The sequence below is a fragment of the Passer domesticus genome, chromosome 9 (genome assembly GCF_036417665.1).
Source record: "Passer domesticus isolate bPasDom1 chromosome 9, bPasDom1.hap1, whole genome shotgun sequence".
NCBI classification, from domain to species: domain Eukaryota; kingdom Metazoa; phylum Chordata; class Aves; order Passeriformes; family Passeridae; genus Passer; species Passer domesticus.
This window is the reverse complement of record NC_087482.1, coordinates 9,029,567-9,041,270: the sequence shown is the minus strand read 5'-3', so window position 1 is coordinate 9,041,270 and position 11,704 is coordinate 9,029,567. Positions and strand designations below refer to the sequence as shown.

The 11,704-nt window shown below is 56.6% G+C and overlaps 4 long non-coding RNA genes across 4 annotated transcripts; all 4 read left to right on the top strand.

Annotated features, from left to right (window-relative positions):
• The first annotated feature begins 585 nt into the window (after window positions 1-585).
• Window positions 586-1,112, top strand: LOC135307354 (uncharacterized). Its single transcript, XR_010368058.1, has 3 exons — window positions 586-647; window positions 852-923; window positions 1,011-1,112. It is a non-coding gene; the product is annotated as an uncharacterized LOC135307354 (long non-coding RNA).
• A 432-nt stretch (window positions 1,113-1,544) lies between these two features.
• LOC135307345 (uncharacterized) lies at window positions 1,545-2,393 on the top strand. The gene is made up of 4 exons (XR_010368048.1): window positions 1,545-1,658; window positions 1,973-2,044; window positions 2,145-2,204; window positions 2,292-2,393. It is a non-coding gene; the product is annotated as an uncharacterized LOC135307345 (long non-coding RNA).
• A 2,518-nt stretch (window positions 2,394-4,911) lies between these two features.
• Window positions 4,912-5,329, top strand: LOC135307462 (uncharacterized). The gene is made up of 3 exons (XR_010368181.1): window positions 4,912-4,986; window positions 5,075-5,146; window positions 5,234-5,329. It is a non-coding gene; the product is annotated as an uncharacterized LOC135307462 (long non-coding RNA).
• A 1,879-nt stretch (window positions 5,330-7,208) lies between these two features.
• Window positions 7,209-10,093, top strand: LOC135307125 (uncharacterized). Its single transcript, XR_010367853.1, has 5 exons — window positions 7,209-7,308; window positions 7,396-7,494; window positions 7,939-8,052; window positions 8,680-8,850; window positions 9,381-10,093. It is a non-coding gene; the product is annotated as an uncharacterized LOC135307125 (long non-coding RNA).
• Window positions 10,094-11,704: the final 1,611 nt, after the last annotated feature.

The following is an 11,704-nucleotide window of genomic DNA, read 5'->3' as shown; positions in this document are numbered from 1 at the left end:
TCCAGAGCTCCACAGGCCCCTGTGCAGCATTGGCCATCTCCATTCGCATCTGGCTCCCACAGCCTTACCCAACCCCTGCAGTGACCAGTTCCCTAAGTCAGAAGGGGATCCCAGCACACCATGGAAATGGTTCTGATCTCTGCTCCCTTCTAGACTGGAATCATGACATGGGTTTTCAGGAAGTCCTGATGAAGGATGGTTTGAAGTTCCTGGAGGATACTGGAGGCAAGTTTTCACTCTGCCTTTCCTGAGTAAATAATCAGGATCAATTCAACAAAAGCTCACTTATTAACCAGTTCCCTTAACATAATCTTAAGGTTGAAAGAATCTGGAAACCTTGCCCTGCTCCCTTCTGGAGGCCTGAGGGCTCCCACAGAATCACTGTCAGTGGGAGGAAGGAGCATTTAGCTTTCAATCTTCCTCCCGTGTGCAATACCAGTGTGTCCTTCTGTGTGCTCTGTGCAGTCACAGAGAAGAGCAGAGAGGGAAGGGGCCGGGCCCAGGGCTGTGCCCCGGGGCTGAGCCTTGTGGGCAGCCTGAGGATCTCCTGCAGTGCCACAGGAGCTCTTCTGTCCTGCCTTTCTTTGCAGCTGAACCTGCCGGTGAAGGCCCCAATTCCAGGACTGAGCCTCTGGGAGATGGTGAGGGTAGGTCAAGGCCTTTCCCCTGGGAGAGCTGCCAGCTCAGAGCCCAAAGCTGGGCCAGGGAGGCAGCGCTGCAGGTGCCAGCACAGAACCATGCACGTGTGTGCCCTCGCCCTGCACGATCCCCTCACTGCCGCTGCTGCGGCTCAGTGGTGCCCATGCAGATCAGCAGAGATGGCAGAAGCTTCTGTGGCTGTTGAGTTACAGGTGTGTCTGCGGGGAGGACTTCTCCAGCTCCAGGGCTGGATGCTTGGCCCCAACCCAGCTCCCATGGCATGCGTGAGTAGTGTGACCCTGCTGACCTCAAAGGCTGAGCCCTGCATTTGTGGGATCCATTCCTGGGAAATGGAAGTATTTTTCTCTAAGTTCCTCTGACAGGGAAGATGCAAGACACAAGAGACAAGATATCCCTGGAACCACCCAAACAGACGAAGCAAGAGCTGAAGGAAATGCGGCAGGGAGGACAAGGTGGGTGCATTTCCCTCATGCTTCCCCTGGGACTCAGCAGCCGGGAGCTTTGGCTGCACATCTGGACACGTCGTGCCCGGCACAGCAGGAAGGGATCCATGGCAGCCTCGCTGCCCCGCTGCTGCTTTCACGCCCTGCAGGGCTGTTTCCCAGCCTGGCCTGGCTGCAGCTTCTGCCCAGCCTCTGTATGAAGGCATTTGGCATCAGCTGACAGGCAGCCCAAACTGCAACACACCCTGAGATCCCCCACAATATCCAACCCTGCAGATTAGGAAAAGGGTGGCTGTTTGGAGGTGGAAGTGCTCTCATTATGCCACTGTTATCCGGACATTTTCCTGCTCCATAAATTTCACAAATATTACCTCTGATGCCACCGCCCAAGTGGGAAACAGCCCCATCTGAGGTATCTGTCTCCCTTCCTTTGTCAAGAGATGGACATAGTGCTTCAGTGGAAGGTGGCATTTCTTGAAGGAAGCACTCCATCTTCGGTGCCAGCCCCTGCTGCAGGAAGGAAGGCAATGCCAGACACGGGCACAGCCACAGCAGGTAATTGCTGTGCCGGGCTCAGCCCTGGCCGGGGCTGTGTGGCAGCAGCTCTTCCCCCAGGGCCTGCCCTTGCCCGGCAGCAGCCAAAGCTGGAGGCGCCTGGGCTTCCAGGCCTCTGGAGCTGGTTCAGAGCCCCGGGGAAACGGGACTGGTGCAGCAACGTCCCTGGCGCTGCAGCTGCTGCGGAGCTGGCCCTGAGTGCCCAGAGGCCCAAGGCACAGGAGCAGCCCCGAGCGGGAGCCCTGCTGCCAGCCCACGGCTAGAGCCAGCCCTGGCACACAATGGAAACAGTTCTCATCTTGGTTTGCTTCCAGACTGGGAGGCTGGGAAGGATTCTCGATTAGCCTGGCGCTCTGAAGTTTTGAAGCCCTCCGAGCATTCTGCAGGTATGTTCTCACTATCTCTACAAGGCGTAATGTTTGACTGACTGGTCAGGACCAGGTGACAGAAGCTTCTGTGGCTGTTGTGTTACATGCGTGTCTGCAGGGACGACCTCACCAACTCCTACCTTGGATGGTGCACAAAAGCCCAGCTCCCATGGCAGGGGTGAGTAGTGTGTCCCTGCTGACCCCAAAGGCTGAGCCGTGCTTTTGGGAGATCCATTCCTGGGAAATGGAACTACTTTCTCTTAAGGTCCTACAACAGGAGATGCCAAAGACATGGCAGGCAAGAAATTTCGGGACCCATTAGAAATCATGTGGCATATGCTGAAGGAACGTCTGCAGAGAAGACAAGGTGGGTGCATTTCCCTCATGCTTCCCCTGGGACTCAGCAGCCGGGGCCTTTGGCTGCACATCTGGACACGCCGTGCCCGGCACAGCAGGAAGGGATCCATGGCAGCCTCGCTGCCCCGCTGCTGCTTTCACGCCCTGCAGGGCTGATTCCCAGCCTGGCCTGGCTGCAGCTTCTGCCCAGCCTCTGCAGGAAGGCATTTGGCATCAGCTGACAGGCAGCCCCAATTGCACCACAGTCCATGCCCACCCTCTGATCCCCTGCAATTTCCTGGTGTCCAGGCAGATCAGATGTTGGGGCTGTTTGGGGAAGGAAGCAGCCTTGGGTTGTCCCAAAATCCTGGGTGTTTTCTGATCCTTATCCATTGCTTTCACAAGTGATGCCTCCTGAAATTGTCCCCTTCCCCATTCCCAGTGAGGAATGTTTCCATCTGATCCAGCTGTCTCTTTTTCATTCTCCAGAAATCAAAGGAGAGCCTGCAGAGAAAGAAGCATTTCCCGGAGGAAGCAGTGGTTGCATGCCAGCCTCAGCTCCAGGAAGGGAGGCCATGCCAGGCACAGGCACAGGAGGTAATTGCTGTGCCTCTGGGCCTGAGCCCTGCTGAGGCTTGAGTTGCCCTCTCTGCTGCTTGGCAGTGCGGGCACAGCCTGGATTGGACCGGCACAGCCCAGGGGAATTATCCCGAGCAGGCTCAGGGCACTCGGGTACTGAGCAGTCCTGCTGGGGTCCCTCCATGGGAGACATGTCCTGAAACCTGGGAGTGACTGCACGGGGTGCCCACGGTGGGGAAAGGACAGAGGGGGAGAGCAAGGCTCCAGTGTGTCCTGAGAGGGCCTGGCTGTTTGCCCTTGGGATCTGGGGGGTTTCCCCACAGAAGGAGGGCATGAGGGACAGAGGGAGGGAGGGAGGCATAGCTGTGTCACTGCCTGCTGCAGTTTTCCCCCGTGCTTTAGGGAGGATTTCCTCTGTGTCTGAGGGAGAGAGCCCCAGGGCCCTGTGCTGCTACAGCCACCCCTCCCAGGGATGTTGCTGAGGGCAGGGAAAGAGTGTGGAGAGTGAGACCAGGAGCCAGCCCAGAGCTCCCCAGGCCCCTGTGCACCTTTGGCCATGTCTATTCACATCTGGCTCCCACGGCCTTACCCGACCCCCCTTGCAGTGCCCAGTTCCCTGTGGCAGAAGGGTATCCCAGCACACACTGGAAAGTGTTCTCATCTGTGCTGCATTGTAGATGAGGGTGCTGGGAAGGCTTCTCCATCAGCTTGGATGAATAAAGTTTTGAAGCCCTTGGAGCCTCCTGCAGGTATGTTCTCAGTGTGCCACCAAGGAAGAATTGTAGACAAGCGGGCAGGAAGCAGGTGACAGAAGCTTCTGTGGCTGTTGTGTTACAGATGTGTCTACAGGGAGGACTTCTCCAGCTTCTCCAGCTCCTACCTTGGATGCTATACGCAAGCCCAGCTCCCATCACAGGGGTGAGTAGTGTGTCCCTGCTGACCTCAAAGGCTGAGCCTTGCTTTTGTAGGATCCATTCCTGGGAAATGTAAATATTTTTCTCTAAGGTACTCCAACAGGGAAAGTCCAAGATAGAACAGATAAGATGTCCCTGCAACCATCCAAACAGATTAGGCAAGAGCTGAAGGAACCCCTGCAGACAAGAGAAGGTGGGTGCATTTCTCTCATGCTTCCCCTGGGACTCAGCAGCCGGGGGCTTTGGCTGCACATCTGGACACGCCGTGCCCGGCACAGCGGGAAGGGATCCATGGCAGCCTCGCTGCCCCGCTGCTGCTTTCATGCCCTGCAGGGCTGTTTCCCAGCCTGGCCTTGGCTGCAGCTTCTCCTCAGCCTCTGCCGGAAGGCATTTGGCATCAGCTGACAGGCAGCCCAAACTGTAACACACCCTGAGATCCCCCACTATATCCAGCCCTGCAGATTAGGAAAAGGGTGGCTGTTTGGAGGTGGAAGAGCTCTCATTATGCCACTGGAATCTGGCCATTTTCCTGCTCCATAAATTTCACAAATATTACCTCTGATGCCACCGCCCAAGTGGGGAACAGCCCCATCTGATGCAGCTGTCTCCCTTCCTTTGTCAAGAGATGGACATAGTGCTTCAGTGGAAGGTGGCATTTCTTGAAGGAAGCACTCCATCTTCGGTGCCAGCCCCTGCTGCAGGAAGGAAGGCAATGCCAGACACGGGCACAGGCACAGCAGGTAATTGCTGTGCCGGGCTCAGGCCTGGCCGGGGCTGTGTGGCAGCAGCTCTTCTCCCAGGGCCTGCCCTTGCCCGGCCCGGCAGCAGCCAAAGCTGGAGGCGCCTCGGCTTCCAGGCCTCTGGAGCTGGTTCAGAGCCCCGGGGAAACGGGACTGGTGCAGCAACGTCCCTCGTGCTGCAGCTGCTGCGGAGCTGGCCCTGAGTGCCCAGAGGCCCAAGGCACAGGAGCAGCCCCGAGCGGGAGCCCTGCCGCCAGCCCAGGGCCAGAGCCAGCCCTGGCACACAATGGAAACAGTTCTCATCTTGGTTTGCTTCCAGACTGGGAGGCTGGGAAGGATTCTCCATTACCGTGGCGCTCTGATGTTGTGAAGCCCCCCGAGCATTCTGCAGGTATGTTCTCACTGTCCCACCAAGGCGTAATGTTTGACTGACTGGTAAGAACCAGGTGACAGAAGCTTCTGTGGCTGTTGTGTTACAGATGTGTCTGCAGGGACGACATCACCAACTCCTACCTTGGATGCTGCACAAAAGCCCAGCTCCCATGGCAGGGGTGAGTAGTGTGTCCCTGCTGACCCCTCAGGCTGAGCCCTGCTTTTGTGGGGTCCATTCCTGGGAAATGGAACTACTTTCTCTTAAGGTCTTCCAACAGGAGAGACCAAAGACATGGCAGGCAAGAAATTCCAGGACCCATTAGAAATCATGTGGCAAATGCTGAAGGAATGTCTGCAGAGAAGACAAGGTGGGTGCATTTCCCTCATGCTGCTCCTGGGACTCAGCAGCTGGGGGCTTTGGCTGCACATCTGGACACGCCGTGCCTGGCACAGCAGGAAGGGATCCATGGCAGCCTCGCTGCCCCGCTGCTGCTTTGACGCCCTGCAGGGCTGTTTCCCAGCCTGGCCTGGCTGCAGCTTCTGCCCAGCCTCTGCAGGAAGGCATTTGGCATCAGCTGACAGACAGCCCCAATTGCACCACAGTCCATGCCCACCCTCTGATCCCCTGCAATTTCCTGATGTCCAGGCAGATCAGATGTTGGGGCTGTTTGAGGAAGGAAGCAGCCTTAGGTTGTCCCAAAATCCTGGGTGTTTTCCTGATCCTTATCCATTCCTTTCACAAGTGATGCCTCACCTTTCCCATTCCCAGTCAGGAATGTTTTCATCTGATCCAGCTGTCTCTTTTCCATTTTCCAGAAATCAAAGGAGAGCCTGTGCAGATGGAAGCACTCCCCAGAGGAAGCAGTGGTTCTGTGCCAGCCTCGGCTGCAGGAAGGGAGGCCATGCCAGGCACAGGCACAGGAGGTAATTGCCGTGCCTCTGGGCCTGAGCCCTGCTGAGGCTTGAGCTGCCCTCTCTGCTGCTTGGCAGTGCGGGCACAGCCTGGACTAGAGCGGCACAGCCCAGGGGAATTATCCCGAGCAGGCTCAGGGCACTCGGGTCCTGAGCAGTCCTGCTGGGGTCCCTCCATGGGAGACATGTCCTGAAACCTGGGAGTGACTGCACGGGGTGCCCACGGTGGGGAAAGGACAGAGGAGGAGAGGAAGGCTCCAGTGTGTCCTGAGACGGTCTGGCTGTTTGCCCTTGGGATCTGGGAGCTGTCCCAGCAGAAGGAGGGCAGGAGGGAGTGTAGGAGGGAGGCATAGCTGTGGCACTGCCTGCTGCAGTTTCCCCCAGGGCTTTAGGGAGGATTTTCTGTGAGTTTGAGGGAGAGAGCCCTCAAACTGGGCTACTCCAGCCACCCCTCCCAGGGATGTTGCTGAGGGCAGGTAAAGAGTGTGGAGAGTGATGAAGAGCCAGCCCAGAGCTCCCCAGGCCCCTGTGCAGCTTTGGCCATGTCCATTCCCATCTGGGTCCCATAGCCTTACCCGACCCCCTTGCAGTGCCCTTTTCCCTGTCTCATTAGGGCTTCCCAGCATGCCACAGATATGGTTCTGATCTCTGCTCCCTTCTAGACTGGAGTCGTGACATGGGTTTTCAGGAAGTCCTGATGAAGGATGGTTTGAAGTTCCTGGAGGATGCTGGAGGCAAGTTTTCATTCTGTCTTTCCTGAGTGAATAATCAGGATCAATGCAACCAAAGCTCATTTATAAACCATTTCCCTTAACATTATGTAAGGGCTGAAGGATTCTGAGAATCTTTCCCTGCTCCCTTCTGCATCCCTGAGGGATCCCACAGGATCACTGTCAGTGGGAGGAAGGAGCATTTAGCTTTCAGTCCTCCTCCCGTGTGCTGTGCCAGTGTGTCCTTCTGAGTGCTCTGTGCAGTCACAGAGAAGAGCAGAGAGGGAAGGGGCCGGGCCCAGGGCTGTGCCCCGGGGCTGAGCCTTGTGGGCAGCCTGAGGATCTCCTGCAGTGCCACAGGAGCTCTTCTGTCCTGCCTTTCTTTGCAGCTGAACCTGCCGGTGAAGGCCCCACATCCAGGACTGAGGCTCTGGGAGATGCTGAGGGTAGGTCAAGGCCTTTCCCCTGGGAGAGCTGCCAGCTCAGAGCCCAAAGCTGGGCCAGGGAGGCAGCGCTGCAGGTGCCAGCACAGAACCATGCACGTGTGTGCCCGCGCCCTGCACGATCCCCTCACCGCTGCTGCGGCTCAGTGGTGCCTGTGCAGATCAGCAGAGATGGCAGAAGCTTCTGTGGCTGTTGAGTTACAGGTGTGTCTGCAGGGAGGACTTCTCAAGCCCCAGGGCCAGATGCTTGGCCCCAACCCAGCTCCCATGGCATGGGTGAGTAGTGTGACCCTGCTGACCCCACAGGCTGAGTCCCGCTTTTGTGGGATCCATTCCTGGGAAATGGAACTACTTTCTCTTAAGGTCCTCCAAAAGGAAAGACCCAATTATTTGCCGCCAAAACGTCTCATGACTCAGATGAATTCTGGAGACAAACACAGAAGGAAGCACCCCGAGGACAAGGTAGGTGCATTTCTCTCATGCTTCCCCTGGGACTCAGCAGCCTTTGCCTTTGGCTGCAAATCTGGACACGCCGTGCCCGGCGCAGCAGGAAGGGATCCATGGCAGCCTCGCTGCCCCGCTGCTGCTTTCACACCCTGCAGGGCTGTTTCCCAGCCTGGCCTGGCTGCAATTCCTCCCCAGCCTCTGCAGGATGGAATTTGGCATTAGCTGATAGGGTGCCCCAACTGTACTGTGGGCCTGAGATCACCTGCCATTTCCCAGTCTCTGAGAAGATCAGGAGGTGCAGCTGTTTGCACAAGGGAGTGCACTGGCCCAGCCCCAATTACCTGGGCTTTTTCTTGATCTTTACCTGTGACTTAGACAAGCATTGCCTCCTGAAGGTGCCACCTCCCCAGTGGGGAATATTTCCATTTGATCCAGTTGTCCCTTTTTTCCTTTTTCAAGTGATGGAACAAAAGGCTGTTCAGGAGGAGGAACACTCAGGGAGAAGCAGTGGCTCATTGGCAGCCCTAGCTGCAGGAAGGAAGGCAATGCCAGACACGGGCACAGCCACAGCAGGTAATTGCTGTGCCGGGCTCAGCCCTGGCCGGGGCTGTGTGGCAGCAGCTCTTCCCCCAGGGCCTGCCCTTGCCCGGCCCGGCAGCAGCCAAAGCTGGAGGCGCCTCGGCTTCCAGGCCTCTGGAGCTGGTTCAGAGCCCCGGGGAAACGGGACTGGTGCAGCAACGTCCCTGGCGCTGCAGCTGCTGCGGAGCTGGCCCTGAGTGCCCAGAGGCCCAAGGCACAGGAGCAGCCCCGAGCGGGAGCCCTGCCGCCAGCCCAGGGCCAGAGCCAGCCCTGGCTCCCGAGTGAGCAGGGGCTGCGCTGGCTCCTGACAGGGCCTGAGCCTGTCCCCTGGGGCTGGGGGAGCTGTCACGGGGCAGGGAGGGCCAGGGGTGGCAGTGGCTGCTCAGGGATGGCTTTGGCCCGTGTCCCTGGCAGCAGCCACTGCCCAAGCAGCTGCGCTGCCCCCGGGCTCTCCTCCCGGCCTGCTGGGCTTTGTTGGCTGGCACAGCCTGTGCCAAGGGCCGGCAAGGTGCCTCCAGGCCCCAGCTCTGGGGAAACAGAGAACGTCCTGCCCGTATCCACCGTGCTGCCAGCTCAGCAGTGCAGCACAGCATGGTCTCACGGTCCCCATCGCACCCACAGATGCAGCCGGCACCACAACACCTGTTCCCAATGCCCAGGATGGCCTCGGAAGGGGTTTCTATCAGGAAACAGGCTACTGGCTAGCAATACTGGCATTTATGTTTTGTTTGGAGCTTGTCTTCGTGTTGTGCTTGTTTGGAATCCGGTATTTGGAATCGGGAAGAGAAAACAGTGAGTGTTTTGTTGCTCTCCCCCTCCAACAGCTTCTTTTGAAAGTCTAACGTGGTCAGGGAACATTCCCATTGAGACTGCAGTGGGGTTGTGGCCAGTCCATGATTGTCCAAATAACTCTGCTGAGGGTTCTGCTGCTGCCCAGTGCTTCCACTGGCCTCTCAATTGCTGGGCCTTGTCCTGGGGGCCCCGCTGGGGCTGCAGCCAGTGCTGGCTCCCACTGAGGCTGCCTGGCCAAGAGCAGCCCCAGGGGCACGGGGCAGAGGCAGAGGGAGGTGGGGAAGAGAAAGAGCAGGGCCGAGGTTGCCCTTGAAAGGCAGAGGTGCTCTGGGGCCCGCTCCTGGCCAGGGACCCTGCCCAGAGCCGTGCCCTGCTGGCCGGGGCCTTGAGGGGCAGCTGTCCAGCTGGGCCCAGCTGTGCCAGCAGCTCCAGCCGTGCTGGGGAGCCTTGCCAGCTCTGGGCCCTGCTGTGCACGAGGGTCCCTGTGTGCCACTGGCAGCTGGGGCCTCAGCCACCTCCTCTCTGCACAGGAGCACCTCGGGACAGGAGTTGAAAGACGGTGGCTGCACCTCACACCCAGAGAGCCTGAGCAGCTCCTCCAGCAGCAGGAACGGCCCGGACAGCCCTCTCAAGTGTTCTGTGAAGAGGACCCCAGAAGAGCCGTCGACAAGGAAGCGTCTTATTGCCCCGTAGATCCCACTGCCACCTGCTCTCCCCATGGGCCTCCCCAAGCTTCCTTTATTCCTTTTTTTCTCTCCGTCTGTCCCATCCCAGCCAACCCGAGTTCCGCTAGGGACCCCAGGACCAGCCCAGCACTTTCCAGCACCTCCTGAGACCAACACATCCCTTCCTCTGCCCCTGAGCCCCCTGGCCTTGCCCTCTAGGCAACACTGAAGGTTGTGGAGGATTTTGTGAACAGCTGGCTAGCTAACAAAGGTCACACTGACATAATACCGTTAATTAAGCAAGAAGGAGACGAGGATAGGAGTCAGCAGTCAGTGTCCAAACCTGGCAAGGGCACTGTGCCCTTGGTGCAACATCAGGATGGGGGAGAGGATCGTTAGTTAGAAACATGAAGAAAATATGTAAACAGCTGCAGCATAGTAGCCTCAAGAATGATAAGGTAGGCGTAGTTAGCTGATAAGTAACTAACCAATAATGAGCTCGCTTTTTGCAATATGTATTAGCCTCATTAACACCAATATAAATGTATGTGCCTATCAATAAAGTTTTGAGATTTGCTGATCACTCATATTGAGTGCCGCATTTCTTCCGCCGATTACCACAAATGGTGACCCCGGACGTGATATCGGTAATGGCAACCACGGTGGATCAGTGAACGAGTTCGGGTCCTACAGCAGCAAGGACGGCGAATAAGCACTGCTGAAAAAGCGAAAAGTGCCGCGCCCTGGGTGACCTTATAGAAGAGCCCGGCCGATACGTGCTGCCGAAACCTTGAAGGGCTGCAACAGCGCTGACGTTCTCAAAAATGGAAATGGAAAGGCAAGCAGCATATGATTTATTTACTTGCTTTTTAAAAAAGCGTCAGGTTAAGGGCATAGATTTGCAGAAAGAGCTCCCACAGTTGTTAGCCTATGGGTATGCACAAGGAGTTTTTCAAAATCCTCATACAGTGCATGAATTAACAGAGTGGCGTAAGCTCGGGGACAAGTTGTGGGAGGCAGCTATAGATGAGGATAAAACTGCAAGGAAGTTAGGAAAGCTATGGCGAGTCGTGCACAATGAGTTATTACAACATCAGGTAGAAAAGAAAGCTGCGCAGCAAGCTAGCGTAGCATATGATAAGAATAAGAGTCATGGGGACTGCTACGACTGTCCGTTACCCCCTACCACATCTACAGTCGTTTTGCCACCAACATCGGCTCCTCCTTCAAGCAGCAGCTCACCCCCCGCGGATGCTGTAACAGCACCGTCCGCACCACCTGTGCCATGGCCAGACCCTCCGTTTCCTCCTCCTTGTAATGAGCCGATCCCTGGGGCAAAAAGTGACCTAGCGGGGGCCGTCGCAAGGGAGCGAAGGGAGGCATGGGCGGCGGTAGCAAAAGAGATCATGGATTCGGGGGATAGTGGAGCTATAGCTGCAGCGGTGGAGGTTGCTTGTCCGGTGGTATTTTCGCCTGTGCAGGGGAACAGATATGAAGCCACAATTACAGCGCTGGACTGGAAGCTGCTGTCACAATTACGGTCCACAGTTAGTCAGTTTGGGGTGACCGGTGAGCCCACAAAACAGATACTTGATTACATCTGGGGGACTCAGGTATTACTGCCGGCTGATTGCAGAGGAGTAGCGAAGCTTATCTTCACTCAGCATCAGCGGCTCTTGTTTAATGCACACTGGCAGGCACTTTGCCAGGAATGTGTAGCGACACAACGGCAGCAAGGCGACCCGTTACACGGAATAACCCTGGATGAGCTAATGGGTTCAGGACCTTTTCTTCGTACAGAGCAGCAGGCATTAATTGGTCCTGAAAAATGTCGGGAGGCTATGCGCTTAGTACGAATGGCCATAGACAGGATAAAAGAGCCAGGCGGGGTCCCCTCTTATATGGGAATAAAGCAAGGAAGAGATGAATCATTTGGATCTTTTATAGATAAGGCAGCCGCTGCTATCGAAGGGGCGGGAGTCCCTGACTTTATGACAAGTGCTTTACTGAAACAATGTGCACTCCAGAATAGTAACCAGGCTACAAGGAACGTATTAAATACCTTAGGAGCTAATTGGTCTATAGAGGAAGCGTTAGAACGATTGGCAAATATGCCCATAGGGAATCAGCTGATGTTAGTAGAAGCTATTAAGGAGTTAGGTGTAGGATTGCAAAAACAAGCGGCAGCT